We start from the raw sequence: 19,407 nt of genomic DNA on the forward strand, positions 1-19,407 counted from the left end.
TAAGGAAGACACAAACCAAAGAATATATTCCCTTTGCCTTTTTTTTTCGAGGTATCAGTGTTACAGCAAACCATTTTGTCTCAAACATGCAATCAACGAACTAAAAAATGGTCAAAAATGAAAATAACACGAAAGTTTAATTTTAAAATAATAGCTTCCAAATATTTTACTTATTAAACGCATATTTCCAGATAGTTAATTAACCGAAAAATAATGCTGAATAAGAATAATCGTTAAAATATGTCGTATTTGCTTTCCAAACATGTCCATGTACCAAAGTAATATGTTTGGTATGAAAGCTGAAGAGCTCACGCACACGCAAGTATTAATTTATCCTAACTTAAATAATCTCAAAGAGATTTATTGATAGAATATATTCTAATGTTTATATTTTTAAGGTTGTAATCATGCAATGAATGTCTTTTGAATAAAATTATGCCCTCATACTTAAGCATTAAAAAAGCCGTTCTAGAAAAGTGGATAAAGTAAACATTTATTGCTTCAAATTATAACTCTCAAACTCAAAGTAGGCTCTTAATAACAATATCTAAAATCTTCCCAAATCTTAGTGGCCTTACGCAGCTTCTCCCTACATTTGAGTGGTGAAATATTCTCTTTCGTATGCACACAGTCGCACACATATTTGGGATGATTGATTCGATAAATTATGACTAAAATGAGCTGTTTTGATATGTTACGTAAAAATTTTCAATTATCATAACTATTGGACGCTGCAGTATCAATCATAAAATCGTCAGAATATTTCTTCAACTGATTTCATGAACCTCTATTTCCTAAGCTCGCATTTAGGATTACCTAACTATCAGGATTTGTGCAAATAGGTTGCCAGGCAGACTAGTTGAAAATATAACTCTCGCTGAGAGTATACAGTTGACTGAAACGAAGTATTGATGCAAAAAAATGGTATCAATAACCAATCCCAAAAAATTGGGGCATAGATTGATTTTTAAAGTGTTTTTTCTTATGATAAACGTAACTAGAAACGCCTAAAATAACTACCTTTTCTCGCAAAATGAATTGTCGCTCCAACTTTACCATTTTTACCAACCATTTTACATGTCACCTACCATTTTTAAGAAATTAGCATCATGCTTGAGCGCACTTATATGCAATATACCGCTGAAGTGCATTTCTCTCCATCCAGATTTTCACCATTTGGAAGTCATAACATAGGCAACCGTAGTTCACTAAGAAGTTATTGCCCCATTTCCGCCCAGAAACTTTTCTGCTTGCAACTGTGAAGATGTTTAGTTAAGCTGCTTCAACTTTGGCCTTTAGTAATCGAATTAAATATATTGGTGACACGTCAACTTGCTTCTTCATAAAGACCAGTATCTATGAAGCTACATTGGGTGATAACGAAGTCATAATCTAATGTTATTCTATTTCTGTGTTTCCCTCGATAGAAAGGATAAAATTTTAGGGCTAGCGTACTTTTGGATGAAGAAATATTAAAATAGTCAAGTAAACGATGCCATTTTCCGTTTAATTTTAGAAGATTTGCATGTGATTTACATACAATAGGCGTCCATATTGACTCCTCGTTTTACACCCGTTTCCTTCCGTCTGTAGGCTTATTTCGACCGACTTAAAAATAAACAAGTAAGTGAATTAGCTTTTTACAAGCTTATTTGTGGCAATTCGACTGCAAAGAGGGGGACGGATTTTCTTCAAGAGCCTCAGGTGCTCAGAAGGGTTGGATGTAGGCGTATGACTACGGTGGGCGGAAATTGGTGAAGTACAGAGGGCGGGCTTAGGGGGAATAAAGGGGAGACTGTGAAAGGCTCCTTCAGGAGAATAGTGACGAGGTTATGAGGGCCGATATTTGGGCCGAGGTTAGGTACTTTTGCAGGGGCGGTCAGGGGAGTGGACAGGCAGGAAAGATTTTATTTAGCAAACATAAATGTTTACTTTTAGAATACTTTAACTTCGAAATAATTTCAGAAATTATCCTTTAATTTGATCGCAGTCCTCCGATTCAATTAATATCTTTTCAGCACCTATTAATTTTAAAAATTTGCCATAAAGTTTGATTTCCAGATTAAACAAAAAACACTCCATTTCACTTTTATCTCCATGTAAAACTGAAAAAAATTAACTCAGCATTTTTCAAGACGAATTTTTTTATTGAAATTAAGGTAAGTGAAAAAAAACATCGACTCAATGCACGCTAAAAATTTTAAGAGTATGGTTGCGTAGTTTTCGAAATAGTAATTTAATTGAAGAAAGATTTCGTGCTTTCCCGGCTAATAGACTCGGCCATCGAAACTTCGGCAGTTATGCAGTTCCTGACCCGTTGGCGATCCCGAGAACTCTTCACTTAGTAATTTAATTTACGAAAAATAAAAAATTCGACGGGTCGAGCGAGAGTAATATATTCTTTCAATGTCTTTCATGAATTTTATAGAAGTGATAACGGCTTGATAAATTTCAATGCAAATTTAATTTAACCCAACCAGTTTCGGAATTTACGGAGTCATTCTTGAGGGTGCAACTTAAATAGTTTTCAGACCTGTCGGCAGGGCCGGTTGAAGCGGAAAGCATATTACGCGGCCGCGTGGTAGCATAAGTGCTCAGTCCAATTTTTAGTACTAATCAAACAAGGAGATTAAAGGTTGAGGGTTGATTTACTCCAAAAATTCTTGCAGACAAAAGGATTAGGAATGGTCGAATCGGATACCTCGGATCCAAATATCTGCGGATATTGCCCTTCATCGGATACATCGGATCCAAAGTCACGGAAGTCATCGGATCAGGATCCGAAATTTTAAATAATAGCTTCAGTGAATGCAACGCCGAATAAGGTTGGAAAGAGTTCCGATTCTCTCTTCGAATGCGCCGTCGCATGCGATTCTTGTCCTACTCATGAACCGTTTTGTTTGAAAGTTCTCGCAGAGGTTACGTAGCAGAATTTCAGCCATGGAAAATAAACAAGGCAAAATACGACTGGCACATAGTGTGACTCTTCCCAAGAGATTGAGCAATCATCGGGGGAATCCCAGCGTCAGGAATTTGAAAATGCATTTGGATCCGAAAATATCCGATCAGAAAGATCCGGCTCCGAAAAGCGAGGATCCGATCCGATTCTGGATCCGAAAAAATCCTGGATCCGTCCATCCCTAGTAAGGATGCATCGTAAAGTGGATAGTGGATACCCATACCCCCACTATACGAGTTATTGTCATTCCCCAATGGACTCGTCCGTCGGAGGTCCCTCTGTCATCTATTTGGACTCGTCCAGTCGTCCGTCACTCCGTCGCCTTCTGACTCTTCCGTAACCCTACTCTGATTTTTTATATAATCGGTTGTTAAGCTAAAACAATAACACATTCAATACAAAATAGCAATGGCGTTATAAGCACCCGCTGATATTTAAGTCTCGATCCTTATCCCTAAAGTATATGCATTTATATTAAAACGTATCCAGAAAGATTCCCAACGACCTCTCAGGTTATTTTTAAGGGAGTGCGTCGGAATGTTGTTCGCTTACACTAGAAAAATGTTTAGAACCGACCCTTTCTTTCGAAGCGCCCAAACATAACTGCATGCACACCTGAATACGCACCTATTTGTCCTACTCATATTGAAATGAAATAAACTTATTCGGAGAATAAATTTTAATGTTTCATTTTCAAGCAATTAAAATTAATGTTTTATTTTTAAAGGCTTTAAGCATTTGTAGCTGTAAATTTGAGAATGACAAGGATACCGATTAAATTAGAAAAATGTTGCTTGGAAAAATACCACGTCATTATTTCTTCCACCACATGACGATAATACTCAAAGTTGAACCAGGAAGAGTGAACCACTTCGCCTCTCAGTAACTTCCCCAACTATGGGCATGCAAGCACTCTCGGCATTGGGAGAGAAACATATGGAGATGAACGCAAGGAGTGAAGGAGGTAGTTGGGAGGTAGAATCAGCAGGTGGTCATCCGTAGATGAGAAGAGGCCGAGGTGGACCTAAGGGAACCCTTCGGTGCAATTAAGGACCTGAGGGCTTTTTTGAAGGGCTGAGAAAGGGCGGCAATTTCCCTACGATGCGGTCAACTTGGGCTATCCATACCGGTGGGATTAAGGACTCATGAGCGCGATGAATATGTGGGGCAAGTGCTCACGTTTGGCGGGATTGGCTCATCCTCTCAATTTAATTCGATTGGTATCCCCTCCGAAAGGACATCATTGTCTCCCCGCACCTGAGTTTTTTGCTGCGGCCGACTTTCAAAGCTCAAGGATGCGAAGCGCCGACCGAAAAAGAGTTAAGGAGAAAAAAAGTGAATGTCGGTCCCAGAAAATTTTCGCATCCCAAGTCGAATCGAATTCCCCTAATCAAATCACGGCATTAAAGAGACCCCTCTTTTGCGTACTTTAATCCCAAAAAGGGGTTCAATGTGTCAACGAATGCTTGTTTTTTTCGAACCGCTTGAGTAGGATTCAAGCAGGTGGAGGGAGGCGGGATGGAAATTCTCGCTCGCCGTTAATTAGCTTTCGAATGATTCAGCCGTTGCTCGCGCAGCGCATTACCGCCACAAAATAGATGAAAGCAAAGGAAGCGGTGCCGCAGACAAGAACTACGGCGTAGAAAATCCGTGGCTCTAAAAAATGAAGTTTCCTATGAAAATTTAAGGTTTTTCAACGTATATAGAAATAGTTTATTTAATTCAGCAACTTTTCTCAGATCGATTTCTTTAAATATTTATAAAGGAAAAACTGATAAAATTAAAGCTCGAGTAGTATTTTCCCCGAAGCTAAGGAAATATTAGCTATTTATTAGATAACATTATTATATTAGCTATCGCTTACGGCAAATTCATTTGTTCTCTTCAACTGTATTTGCCGTTTAATGTACCTTGACTCAAAGTTGTTTTGCTCGGAAAAATAATTCAATAGAATGTCTTAACCATTTTGAATGTGCGGGTAAACTGCGGGTATTAACAAATTTCATGTCTGTTACACCTTAGCGCCAGGAAAGTAGATGAAAGCAAAGGAGGCGGTGCCGCAGGCAAAGAATATGGCGTTGATAATCCATGGCTTTGAAAATAGTTTCGTATAAAAAGTTCATTCTTTTAAACTTAATTACAAATAATTTACCTAGGTCAGGAACTACTCTCACATTGTTTCCTTCATGCACAAAGAATGGTATTTCATCATCTACTGGTTGCCATCTATCGCTGTTCTAAGAAAAAACAGGAAATCGCGGTATAGACACAATACTCGAAATTGAGTTGATCCTGAATAGATGCCTCTTTCGTAGCTTATATATTCACTCCATATTTAAATCTATTTTATATTTCATTCTGAGATTTTCATAAGGTTCGAAAAATATTTTCCTCGAAGCAAAGGTTAATATAAGCTATCAATCATTTAAACGTGGCCAATAGATATCGAGAACGGATTTCACAAAATAATTTAGTTTACATTAAATTCATTTGTTTTCTTCAAAAATATTCGTCGTTCAATTTACTTTCAATTAAAATTGTTTAGCTTTGATAAATAATCCTTTGGAATATATTTTGAAAGTGCGGGTCAACTGCAGGAAATAACAAATTTCATCCCTGTAATTCCTTAGGTATTTTTCATTAAGTGGCTGTTTAAAGGAATCTATAATGGAATTAGCAATACAAAAGCAACTGGAGGACCCTCGCATGATTCAATGGAAAAGGGAGTCAAAAAAAGAACGAAAGATCATTTTCGGGTGTGGGCCGTTACGCCATCGGGCAAAGGGGTGTAAGGCTATATTTAACCAACGTCATTGGCCGGGAGACCATGTAAATTATTGTGAAAGAAGTGCCCTCTTAATTGAAGCATTTGAGGAACCCTTGTGATGCTAAGTTCCGTTGAATGGGATGTTTTTGCCTGGGGTCAGTTCCGGCAGAAGAGGAGAAGGGTAAAATTTCCTCATTCTGTCATGGATAGGGAAAAAATTATTGGCGTTTCACTCCGAGCTTTGTGATACTTGAAAAGTGCAAGGATATATAAAGTATAAAATAGTATTCAATCGGTGTGGTTTTGACTGAAAACTTTCTCGATTATTTAATTGATTCTCAGGAATCATGGATTATTTATCTAGACCGTAAAATGAGTAAAAGTTTGAATTGGACCGTCGTGCCTTTTGGATGTCCTGTATGCATAAACTAGAGCAAACACCAAGTTGCGGCCGTAAAATTCAAAAGCTGATAGAATTTTCATTTTAAGCGAGCCTTGAAATTGAACTGATGTACGACATTATCGATCAAAAGCCAATATTGATCCTCTCTTGACAAACGAAGTTATATCAGCCCAGCAATTTTTTTATCCCCCAAAAATTCGAAATTCATATATTTTCACTAACACCTATAATTTATAATTGAATATTCAACTCGGTTAAGTATTCATATAAAATTTCCTGCTACTCCTTCCTTCTATTAATGTGAAATAGTTACATAATAATTGCTCTTTGCAAATACAAAAACGCTAAAAAGAGTAAATATGGGATATTTACGGGGAAAAGTCCACGATTAAGTACGCAGAACTCAATCACAACAAATATTACCAATATTAACTCACACTAAGCCAAATGAGCTGAGATATAAATTCAATACGTGAATTTATTTTCCCACAGTAGCTAATATTGGGAATATTTATAGACTGAGAGGCAACACGTGCGAAGAACAAGTTGAACACGCACTGCTGCAAAATATCATAATTTGAGGACGCTAGCAGCTATGTGCAATGTGCATGTTACAGCTGGAGTTGAAAACTCCATGTGATGTAAATTTAGGGTATGGAAGACATTCAATGGGGTAGAGTGAGGTGGAAGTTCCGGGATTAGGACTGCAAAATGTGCTGGAACCCCCATTTCAGACAGGATTTTCACACGAGTTAAATTTTAGAGCGAATAGGGATACATAAGACGTAATGACGACCGCTTCGGAAGAAAACCGTTTAGAAGCACCAGAAATCTGGTGAGTCGGAAGGTAGGCTGAATTCCATGTGTAAACTCACTTAGAGTTTCGTGTTTGTAAGTGCAGTGGCGTAAATATTCTAAGCTAAGATCTACGAAAACTCCTCGCAGAGGTCATTCACTCGAATTTTGAATGACTTTACTAATGTACTCGCTCGAATTTTATCTGACATTTCTTGCAGACGGAGAACCAAATTCTCAAGTTGCGCACTGAATTAAGTAATGAATGTCATACTCGTAATATATTTCATATTTTCAAGAGCCAGAATGAAAATATCGGAAAAAATCCTGCCCTGCGCCCATTGAGAAGAAGGTTTCGAATCCAATTATCATGATTGCTGTTGGAGAGGCTTAACTTATATAAATGAATGCTCCTTTAAACCATAAATACACATATGCAAACTCCAACCCCCGTTATACCTTTTCCTAGAGAAATCATAACTGTAGATACAATGACTGTTTTACGCAAATTCCCGCTGTATTTTTTACTACAACCGATTTTTTTGTTTCTACCAATGTAAAAGATTCCATTAATTATAAGGTTATGTTTCTGTTCTTGCCTTTAATCGAAGAATCGTGGCCTAATAATGGGTTTATTTAGATATAATATTGGTATACGACTCTAATTCCTATTGATTCTAATACCTATTGATTTTTCACCTAAAAACAGTTTTTTTGTAGTCAATTTCCGTGCAGGAAAGAATAAAAAATTTTAAACACGGAAATTATATCGGTTGAAACGGAGATTTTTCTGACTTTTCCAAGACTTGAAAAATAAAGCACAGCAGGCTTAGATTCAGATTTTTCATTTAGAATATAGTACATTACTGTGAAATGGTAATCTATATAAATATTACCATAAGAAGAGGGTAATGTGAGGAAGAAAAGAAGGAAGTTGAATAATTAAATAGTAATGATCACAGATCCTGGGGGCAGAAATGGAATTGAAATAACTCGAGTTCATACTTTGATTTAGATTAGTACTCTAACGGCACATCAACATATTTATATCCCAAAGAAATGCACACGAGCACATTGGCGTGAAATTATTGGCATTATTATCAGCGATATCACTCTAACCAAACTTCTAGGTTATTCCAAGACATAAAGCTAAGATCCAAATTACGAAGACCACAACACGTCAGAACTTTTATTGAAAATTATCATGCGATCAATAGTATTGGTACAGTAAATTTTAAATCCCTGATTCCAAAGTATGATCAAAACTATATCTACTCTTCAAATACTTTGATCATTGGTAAAATATGGGTGAATCACTGGAAGAGACAACTTATACGTGGCTGATGATAGTGAAAATTCGGCACATCATATTAATTGGTAAATGCATTGCCAATGATACGGTGAGAAGTCATTTTAAACAAAATACTGACTCACCGACACCACTTTGCATTACAAGGTTATATTTCCGATTGCCTATTATTAACCCAAATGGCATAGTAAACTAGATCTTACTCTGAATTGGCGTGCAGCAGTGCATCGAAGACATTCCCTTGCCATAAATTCTGAAATCTAATCTAACGAGGGAACGGCTCGCTTCGGCTATTAGCTCGGTTGCGTACGTCTGTGAGGCTAGATATCAGCTTTATAGGTCATCTATGGATTGAGATGAATACATGAATGCCAATATCTGCAAAAGTTTTGACAAAAATTAAGTGAAATAAAAATGAAATTTCCGCGTCAATTAACTTTTCTTGCCCGACGAACCTTATGACCCACATTAATTGCATAAAAATACAGTGTTTCATCATTTCATTCAATGACGATTAGTAGACATGGCCACCTCAAGTACCTATCATTGGATAGTTTTTTACTCTAGCAAGATATTTGCCATCATTTAAATTAATCACGTATTTATAAACATTCAGTTTAGCCTTAGTGAGGTAAGTAGAAAGAAAATGCAAAATAATGCTCAAATGAAAAATTGAGCCATAATATTCTGAGTTGGAAGAAGAAAAGAACTAAGCACATGATTTGATTTGAATCGTATTTTCAGTCATCATTTTTCGAATTAGTGTTAATAATATTTGTTTGAATATCCACACTCAATATTATTTATGAAACCCCTTTAGTAAGATGGATTTTTTTTGTTTATACCACAGTCGTTTAACCTTTCCAATCGATTAATCTCGGAAAAATAGGGATGAAAAATTCTAACAACTGAATTATATAAAAACTGCAGTGCTGAAGCCCTAATGAGTCGCTTTCAATGCATCTTAAAATTTCAAGCATTAATTCTGAGAATGCTTTCGACGGAGAAATGAAATTAATTATTTTTTATTCACACATTGGTTCTTAACAAAGTTTTTTCGTCAGTACATTCCCAATCAACTTCTAGAACAATATATTTAAGACACAACGTGCATGCATGTCGCAAAACTCGATACATTTTTCCATCAACTAATCTTTTTCTTATACCATTAACCGCGCTCCGCGCTCAAGGGTCGTATCGGACTCACCCAAGTACACGCGCGCATGATTAATGGTAGCACTCAAAATAATTGCGTACTGTTGAACTTAATAGCATCAAGTTGACACTTGAGCAGCACATAAATTAAGTCTTCCCGTGGAGAATGAGAACAAATAAAACGATTGCGGAGCAGAGCCGTACTGTGGCACTCCCTGATTACATCGTGCTTTCCATTCGAGAGTCGAGCCCTCGCCGAGTCACCAGGACCGCGACGGGTGGCGATGCTCCACTGAGTGCTCATTCGGGCGCCTGCCACACCGCGGCGCTGCCATCGATGTCGCTCGCCATACCGCGTGCGCGGTCCTCATGGACGTTCGACGCCAGCGACATCTCCAGTCTATGGCTCTCGTGGCGAGGCGTGCAAAATCGTACCCCTTGGAATATGAGGAGAGGGGAAGGAGGAGATGGAATCATTTTCCCGAGAGAAAGGACGAGGGGTGGGAGAATCCGAGCGCAAAAATACGCCAGCAATCTCTCCAACTCGCATCGACATGACAAACGGTCCAATCCCAAACAGCAACGATCTTTCCGAAATACAGGCAAGTCTTTCAAAGTGTTTCGCATTCCTGCAAAGCATTATTTTCCTAAATGACGCATTCTTTTCATTTTGTGATTTAATTTTTCACCCAATCAATAAATAAAAGAAGTAAACGCAATCATTAACTGAGTTTCAATATACGAGTCGTATTAGATTTGTTGCTACGACAACAAAAAAATACCATGCATTACTACTGTGATGATTTACGCAGTGTTTACATGGTTTGCGCAAGTTATGAAGTTAAAATCGAAGGACAAATCGATAAATATATCAATACGGGTAGGTTCTGAATTTAGAGCAGGCGAAACGAAATTTCAAAACTAATGATTTGGCCAGAGAACTGGCTCCATCCATTTTTGATAGTAATACAATGGATGGGTTGTCTTATATCGTCAAATATGCGTTAATATGCCTAAAATATATTTTAACTTCTTATTAAAAATTAGAGATCTTTTAATAAAAAACGCTGATTATTTAGAACTAAACAGAATGCATACTTAGCAATTCCTCCATTAGCCCTCTCTTCTGATAGCAGTTTTCCCTAATGCAACACCACTAACATGGTTAATAGTTCATCTTTATAAGATCACTGAATTTTAGCAGATTTTTCGAAGCTTGCCGATTGATTAATTAATATTTTATACCATATTGTCACAGAGAGCATCCTTGCACCCATTGCACGAATGGTTACACTTAAAGCATTTATAATATACCTTCCCCTCTCGAAGCATGTTGGTTTGAATGGTTTGGTAGAGAGGGACTGCATGGTGTTGGTGAACAATCCTCCAGGAAAGGGCTCCGGGACAAAATAGGACGGGGTATCAGCACAAGAGAGTCCCACCGCGGCGCCCGTTGGGGGGCGGTGCCCTAATCATCGTGGGATAGAATCGATATGGGCCCCCGGACCGATGCCACCCCTTGGGAGGGCCCCCAATCATCTCCCGCCCCCACTGCGACCCAAGGAAGGATGCGGGGGAGAGGGAGAAGCGGGTTGGGCCGGATTGCGAGGGTTTAAGGGACTGCGGAGCAAATGGGGCGTCGCCGCCGGTAGGTTTGGATGCGAGGGACTCTGGGCGGCGAAGGTCTCCATGCCCAAGGACCGACTCGGTGGTTGACTACCCACCAGGGAGGCCACGGTCGAATGGGGCAGGATGGGAAGGCGCGGCCTAATTAGGATGAATTTACGGGCTGGGAGGGGTTGAATGGGCCTCTTTCGTCGGGGAAGCCCAAGGTATAGGAGAGATCGCAGGTGGGACTGGGAGTCACTCGACCCCCCCCCCACTCTTCGCCGGGCCCCCCCGGAGAGAATTTTGAGGGCCGGTTGAATGATAGATATGCCGGAGGATCGTGGGTGAGTGGCGTTGAGGAGATTCAAGGGGAAGTTCCTAAGGGATCGAGAAGGATTCGGGGAGGTGTATTAGGTCGGGCAGTGTAAGTAAAGCCGACGCAGGAGGGTAAGGAATCCAGAATTCCATTTCCTCCGGGAGACTCATCCCTTCGGCGAGGGAATGTCTGGGGATCGGGGTATTCGTGAAGCGTTCTGTAAGCGGGAAGGAAAAGGGGCCGAGAGAGAGGCCTACTCCACTCAAGCGAGGATACGACGAAGAGGAGAGCAATTATCGAGGTTAGGAAAGGAGATCTCGCCCTAGACTGCCTCTCAAGACGCGGCCAATCACCACGCCTACTGCCTCGCTGGACGCCACTCCGTGCGATGCCTCATTGTGAACCCAGGGCCTTACTTTCCAGCGCCAAACCCTGCTCCGACGTTCCAAAGAATCGGGCGGTTAACCCATTCCCCACGCTCTCCGTTTGATTTAAGGCTTCCCCTTCTCAAGCCGGAGATATAATCCTTGCTTGACAAATGGCCAAATTATTGCGGCGACGTGCCCGCCGCTCCCGACCCAAAACACTTCCCATCCTTAAAACTCTTGGGGTGCGGTCGTGTGCATGTCCCGTGCGGCAAACCAATGACGATGTCTGTCTGCTTCCCGCGGAGGAAATTACTTCTCTAATCCTGGAGAATTTTAATGCTACCCTAGATAAATTTTTTCCAGCAAAGAATCGATGGATTCGAGAATTACGGGTTCAGAGGGAAAAGAACTGCCCCAGATTTTGATCTACCGCACGTCTGAAAGAAGAAATAAAGTATCGCATTGAAAATGTATTAATGATTTTGAAAACGATTGACTATTTGTGATTTTCGTGATTGTGATTTAAGCCTTCGCGATTCATTACGATATTATCGTCTCATGTAAAGAGCGTTTTATTTTCCTGTGTAAAGATGGAATATCTTTATTTTTTGAACCATTATCACTAATCCATCCCCAATGTTGCAGGAAAGGCATGGCGCTAAACGTAAGTGAAATAATACACTTTGGTAATAATCACGATCCAACGAATAATCACGAGCCTTCCACTTACTGCGGGGCATAGCATAAAAAGAAATTTTTTTAACAAAATATCAGCCATAATCCAGATAATAAATGGAAATTGCTTTGTTTAGGCAGATAGGTAAGGAGATCTTAGGGAAATTATCTCGGCAAATTGAAGTAAGTACATTTGAAAATACTCTTCCACGTAGGATTACGACCAGAAAAGTCCTACTTTAGTTCAATAACGGAATTGAGCCACCTAACACTTGTTATGATTTCATAAGTGAAGCTGCAAAGGATGACTGCGTTGAACAGCGTTGAATATGATACATTAATACCTTTAATTTATCGAAAAAGAAACTATTTTGGTGCCTGGAATATGATGACCAAGGAAAAATAATACCCGTAGAAACCAATTCTTCATTTTCATAATAACGGGAGAAACTCGTAACATATATAAGTGGTAAGATAGAAAAAAAATGGTTTTAATTTTGACCGCAAAAGACTTAACCTCAAAAAATGGCTTTATAAAGCTAGATCATGAATAATTTTATGAATTCACCACTAAAATTCAGTAATGATTTATTTTATGTGGGTTTATAAAAGTTATCTTTTTAGTTTCTCCTTCGGCCAATAAATCAATTGTGAAAATACATGAAATATGAAAAATATTCTTCACCCACATTGAAGGGCAGAATCCTGAGTAATGTACGTGAGAATTTTTATAGAGTAACGAAACATTTAATACACATTACCTCAAGATTATTTGAATTATGGATTGAATTTATTCGAGTGACGATTTCACAACTTTCTATACCAATAAAATACTTTCATATCTGCAGAAGACTTTTATCATCAAAAATATGACCACCGGCAGAAAATAGAATGTACTAAATGTCATTTTGAAACATTTGCAATTCATCGAGTTGCTAAATGTAATGATGTAATAATTTCTCCTTCAACGTGACGTACGAATTAAAATAAAATGGGTTCAATGAATACATCTTGTTATCGACTAGTTAATGCATTCAAAAATAAAAATGAAAGTATAACAAAATGTTAGTGAATGAAAAGTTTGAGATCACATTCTTATCCCATGCATGTGAGTGCTTTTAACAGGAGTGTCTCTATAAATCCCATTCCAGAAAGCTAAAAATTAATATTAAGATAACTACAAAGACATATATTACCTTGATACATTATTATATTTGGCCACGTATTAATTCAAATCTTCTTTTTCACAAATTATAGTTCAGAAAAAACATACCAAGTTTTCGAAGGTATGAAGGCTTTTCATTTTTTAAAGAGGAAATATAACGAAAATATTTTACTACAAGGAGTTATAAGTGCTAATAGTGCACACAATAAAATTGCTAAAAGTAGTAATTTTAATATGCATTTACTGACAACTAGAAGGGACAGTAAGTAATTACCTTGAAAAAAAACGAAGAAAATCTAGCAGAGTAATTTCATCTGAGACAGAGATAAACAGTTTAGTTGCGAACGACAGCTGCATTCTTGTTTCCTTACACCAACAAAACCGTGAACCTACTTCTTCGTCAGCCATTTTACTGTTTCATGTCCTCCATTAGAAGTAAAATCGTTTAGTTTTTTTTAGAATTTTATATTACAATTTAATAATACAGTTACTTGATATTACTATTTTATGTTGCTCTCAAAAATGGTCGTGAAATGGTAAATGGTTTTCGATTGCTGTTTTGGCTGTCTGTGGTGATTTTATAATTGATACAGTGCTATCAAAGTAATATTTTGTCTCACTGAGAAGATATATCCTGTATCCATGATGGCCCAGGAAAAGACACCTATAAATTTCAGAAGAATGGTGCTATCTACTTATCTACTTATTTCTACTTCCGTAATGATCCTTTAATCTTGTCCATAACGATTCCTGCTTAGGTACGTTAATGGTGATGAATATGCTACAACAGGATACCCTTTACTCAAACTTTCTCCAAAAAAGAACAAAAATTTTACTTTATCACGAAATTGCCACACCCCCGTCCCATACACATCTTTTGACACCAACACGAGTGAACCGAAACGACTTTTTGTCTTCTCAACAGTGCCCTTACTTTGTCGCCCGACCAAAAGTCCAAATGCAAAAATAAAAGGGTCTAAAAAGACAAAAAAAGAAGGAAGCTTTCACACTCTGGTCAATAATTAACCGCCTTTTTAGGGGGACCTGCTTCCACTCTTCTTGCGCGCGGCTGTGTTCATCGAGATGAAACCCCGCGGCTTGCTGTCTTTTAACTCGTTATCCAGGCCGTCGTGAGGACTGCCGGTTTGTCGTTCGGCCGACGATAAAAGGGTGTGTGGGGTGGGCCATTTACGCTGATCCGGGCGGGGGGAGGAGGAAGGAGAGGGTTAAGGGATTTAGAGAAGGGAAGGGGGAGGTGGGAAAAGGGATTAAAATATATTTGAATTAAGTGAGGCGCGGCATTTGCTGGCTCGGCTCAAAAACTTTCCCTCCCCTCACAAAAGCCATTCAATGAATCCTCATTCCCACGCTTATTAATCTGTTCGCATGCTTCAACGCAGTTTCCTTTGGCCAGCTCTTCCAACCTCCCGCCTTTCCCCTTCAATTACCCAAAGCTTAAGCATTGCAAGAGCAAAGGATTAAAAAAATAAAATCATGTATAATCAGGGAGGCGCTGCCTCACGGTGGATTAGATGTGCTAATTACTCTAGTACAGACTTCGGCTGGGGCTGATTTATATCATCATTTCAAAAAAAAATATATATATATATAACCTCTCTGAGCAACTGGCAGGAAAAGTTTTGCAGCTAATTATAATATACCTCGCCAAACGGAGCAGCGGGGGAAAATCGTATTATTTCGAGGTATGCATTTCGGGAAAACGGGAGTGTTTTGCATCCAGCGTGCCCAGAGCGCTTACGGATGCTTTTAAATGTATTTAAAAATATGCACGCTTAAGAACTGGCATGACCTGCACGCCAACTTTTCTCCTGTTGTAAATATTCACCGCTCGTAGTTCTGGAATGCTTCCATGCCTCTTAGAATTTGGTATAGAAGAAGCGAGAGAAAGGGATATCGATTAATCAAAGGCGTTTGAATTGAATCCAAAAAGAGAGGGCACCTTGAGGTATTTGGAGATTCTCTAGACATACAGAGGCACATTTTTACCCAATGGAAGGCTATCATACCTCAGCTGCCACTCGATCTAATTATTTGCCTGATTCATGGAGAAATCCATGCATAGACAGTTATTGATTAAGCACCAAATATCTGTTGAACATTTATATTCCTTAAAGGTCCATACTCCACTATGGAGGCAAGTATTATCCGCCAAAAAGTGATATTGGAACTGATGGTGCTCTAGAGAAGCATATGACCAAAGTATACAATTCAGTCAATTCAAGTTCGCGAACTATTGGGTTATATCTAGACATAAATAAGGTATTTGATACACTCTCGCACAAAGTACTACTAATGAAACTGGAGCAAGCTGGAATACGTGGATTATCACTGAAGTGGTTCGGAAGTATTTGTCGGCGAGATCACAATGTGTAAAAGTAAATAATAGTTTTAGTGAATATGTAACTATTGAGACGGGAATACCACAGGGCTCTGTTTTAGGATCTATTCTGTTTTTGATTTACGTAAACGATTTATGTGAAAATAAATTCAATAGTGGAATCACAGCTTTTGCTGATGAGGTAGCACTGTGCTACTCAGCTCCTAATTGTAGTTGTGCTGAAGCATTGATAAAGAATATCTACGTTTCTTGCGAATATGGTTTGTTTTCAATGAGTTAGAGTTAAGAGAAAAGGCGAAGTTTATGTGCTATGGCATATGCAATACAAGTATTTTTAATTGTAAACTTGTATTTAATTACAAAAATTGTTTCAATTGTGTCTGTAATTGTCCAGCTATTGATAAAGTGAATGAAATGAAATACTTGGGAGTAATTTTGGACAGTAATTTACGCTGGGATCAACATTTACTTATTGCGAAAAAATGCCTTCGAAGTGGCTTGTCCAAAGTTTACTACCTACGAAACAAATGTCCACTTCCGGTTAAAAAACCATTTATCATTGCTCTTGTTCATTCTAAAATTTCTTATGGTATAATCTGCAGTGCATATATGAACACATTTAAGTGTGCACTCGTTTGGCAAAAAAATAATTCGGGTAATATTGTCTAACACTTATCATGAGCACTCATTCCCGTTGTTTGTGGCCCTAAAATTGTTGCCACTAAGGCATTTGTATTTATTCAAAGTGCTTAAATTGTTTTTTGCCAGAAGTGGAAATATTCCGAGTGGATGTGATAAATATAAATATAATTTAAGGAGTGAGTCATTTTTAGTAGCAAACAGAGCTAAGTTAAGATTATATAAACTATGTTTTCTTTACATGGGGAAAAAGTTATTTCATTTATTGCCCGCTAGAAAAAAAATAAATCCTCTAATGTAATGTTCAGACTTTCCAATGACTGACTTTTCTCGCAAGAAATTATTAAAAATTTATTTTAATGTTATTTATTTAAAACACTCGTGTAATATTTACTGAATTTTTTTAATTGGCATACATTTTGTTACTTGATGGAAGCTCAATTCTGGTCCTATGACCTCGGAGACCACATAAAGCTGCTTCTCTTTGTTATTCAGATATAAAAACAAACTGTGGGAGTATATAAATTATTTTTATTGAATCTCAGCTTACTTATGTACTTAACCAATTTAGTGTATAATTCTTTATTTAGCAAAGAAAAATGAATTGTTGTACCACAACGAATTTCATGTTTCTAGCGACTCCTTATTTCTTTAGTTATTATTTTTGTAGTGAAAAATTAACGAATGATTGCGAGAGGAATTTTTATTAGTTTTCAAGAATCCCTAAAATAGGAAGCCATTACGAACGAAATGATTTTTATGAGGACCAAAACCTGTTGGGTTGAAAAATTGGCCAATTAATTTTTCTCATCCTCAGTCACTAGGGTGATCCCAGACACATTACCGATAGTTGGAACATTGGCGCCATGCCGTCTGCCTTGCTCAAAGGAAGATTGTTTGTGCTCGAGGAAGTTTCAGGCCAGTGGGGACCCGAGCCAGCGGTTAAACCCACCCTTCCTCACCCCACCGAATCGAAGCGAAGCGCCTGGGACACAAAAATTTCAGCGATCGCATCTTTTTAAGACCTTAATCCCGTAATAGGAACCACCTCCCCTCTTCGCGTCCTCAGCGGGCCGACACATATTCTTCGGCAGGGGAATGAGAGGGGATTTGAGGAGGACAGTTGGCCAAACTGTGGATTTTGAACGAATGAGTGAGTGTAAGGAGCGGTGGGGTGGGATTGAGGTGGTAGGTTAAAGTGATGGGGCTGGGGAGAGTTAAGTAGTTGGCAATGATAGAGGACTGCAATTGGGGAGAATGGGCCGCCGCCTCCGGGCCGGGCCATTCATCTCCAGCGGGCGGCTTGGGGTGGAGGGGGGGGGCGGGAGGGGTGGAAAGTAGGGGAGCGGACTTCCATTCGACGCCGAGTCCCGAGGGAAACCAATTTCCCCGACCCGCCCCCCTCTCGCCCCCACTTCCTCGCCTCAGCTAAGGCCTCCATACCATGTCTCTCTCTCTCTACCCTCCTCCCCACCCCCAGCACCCGTATAGGGCACCCCCCGCCACCCATCCTTCCCCGCCTGCTTTCGCATTCCCCCCGCCTCCCAAACAACACGCCTGCCACGCCCCCAATTCCACTCCAATTCCTTCAAAACCCAGACTCCCTCCTGCCGAATTCCACTCTTTAGCTCTATCCCCCCCTCAAGACTTCAAATTTTCGCCTGCTCTCCCGCAATCCGCGACCCCCGGGCCCGCACCCCCTCTCACTCCCCCAAGCACGCAGCCCCCACCGTAATTTCCCATTTCACCCCGACGCATTCCACCTCCTAGATATTCCGCCGTCTCCAATATATATTCAACTTTCGAAAATATTCCGCCCGCCCCTCGCCGCGGACTCTCCCCAATATATATTCATTCCATTGGGCAAATACTCGAGCGCCGGTGGTGGCGTGGATTTGGATCTGACCGAGGACTTAGAGCACCCCACGTCGCCTCGCGAACTTTGACGGGGACAACACCCCACGTGTCGCGTCAACAGACTCCACGAGTCAGAGCCGTCCTGTCCTACTCGGGATCGAGACAACCGATGCCTTCCATCGCTGACATCGCGCCTCCCGGACATTCTACATCCCATTCCCCCTTTACAGTAGCGGCAGGTTTTCGTTTGATATTCCGGTACAAATTTAACTAGGTAACCCGTGCGAAAATTTCACACTTTCACGCTATCAGAGATTAAGTATGTCAGGGAAACAGCGTAATTGGGTTTCAAATAGAGAAGAAGGTGTATTATGAAGTCCTTTCTTTATGATACACTTTCGGGTAGTCGTATATATATCGTAGTCGTGTATATAGCCGTATATTCGGTAGATGGATATATATTTTTGAGTAGATATATATTTTATGGAGTGGATATATGTTATTTAATGGATACATGTGGAGTCGATTTACCTCTAGTGAGTAATCAACATGGAAAAATAAAAAAAATTCTAACTATGAATAATAAAATTAATTGGTAAATCGTGGAAATTGAGATTGAGATTGTATTTTAAATCAGAAGCCAGTGATTCAACGTTTAAACTATATCACTGAAATTAATTTATCTCTCTAGGTGCAATATTAAGGGAACATGTACGGAATGAAAGAGAAAGACCTTTTGTGTAGTAACATATATGGTTTATTTTTTCTATGAATGCTGTGGCATTTTTTAGTGTCCCCCCCCCCCAAAAATTTCTGGTACCCCCCCCCCCAGAAATTCCTTCGAACTTCCTCGAACTTCCTCCGAACTTATCCGCAGAACTTCTCCCGCCAAGAACTTTTCGCGCTAAGGTTTTTTCGCGCAAAGGATTTTTCGCGCAAAAGGCCTGTAGCAAAATCCTGTCTCTGCAAAATCCTGTCTCTGGAAAATCCTGTCTCTGAAAACCCTGCCTCTGGAAACTCAGCCTCTGGAAT

General features: G+C 39.4%; 1 protein-coding gene across 2 annotated transcripts in view; it reads right to left on the bottom strand.

The window, feature by feature from the left end:
* The window catches only part of LOC124171419 (Down syndrome cell adhesion molecule-like protein Dscam2), a 578,614-nt gene that overhangs the window by 83,931 nt on the left and 475,276 nt on the right, over window positions 1-19,407 (bottom strand). The window lies entirely within an intron of this gene.

This window comes from Ischnura elegans, chromosome X (assembly GCF_921293095.1).
Source record: "Ischnura elegans chromosome X, ioIscEleg1.1, whole genome shotgun sequence".
In the NCBI taxonomy this organism is placed as follows: Eukaryota; Metazoa; Arthropoda; class Insecta; order Odonata; family Coenagrionidae; genus Ischnura; species Ischnura elegans.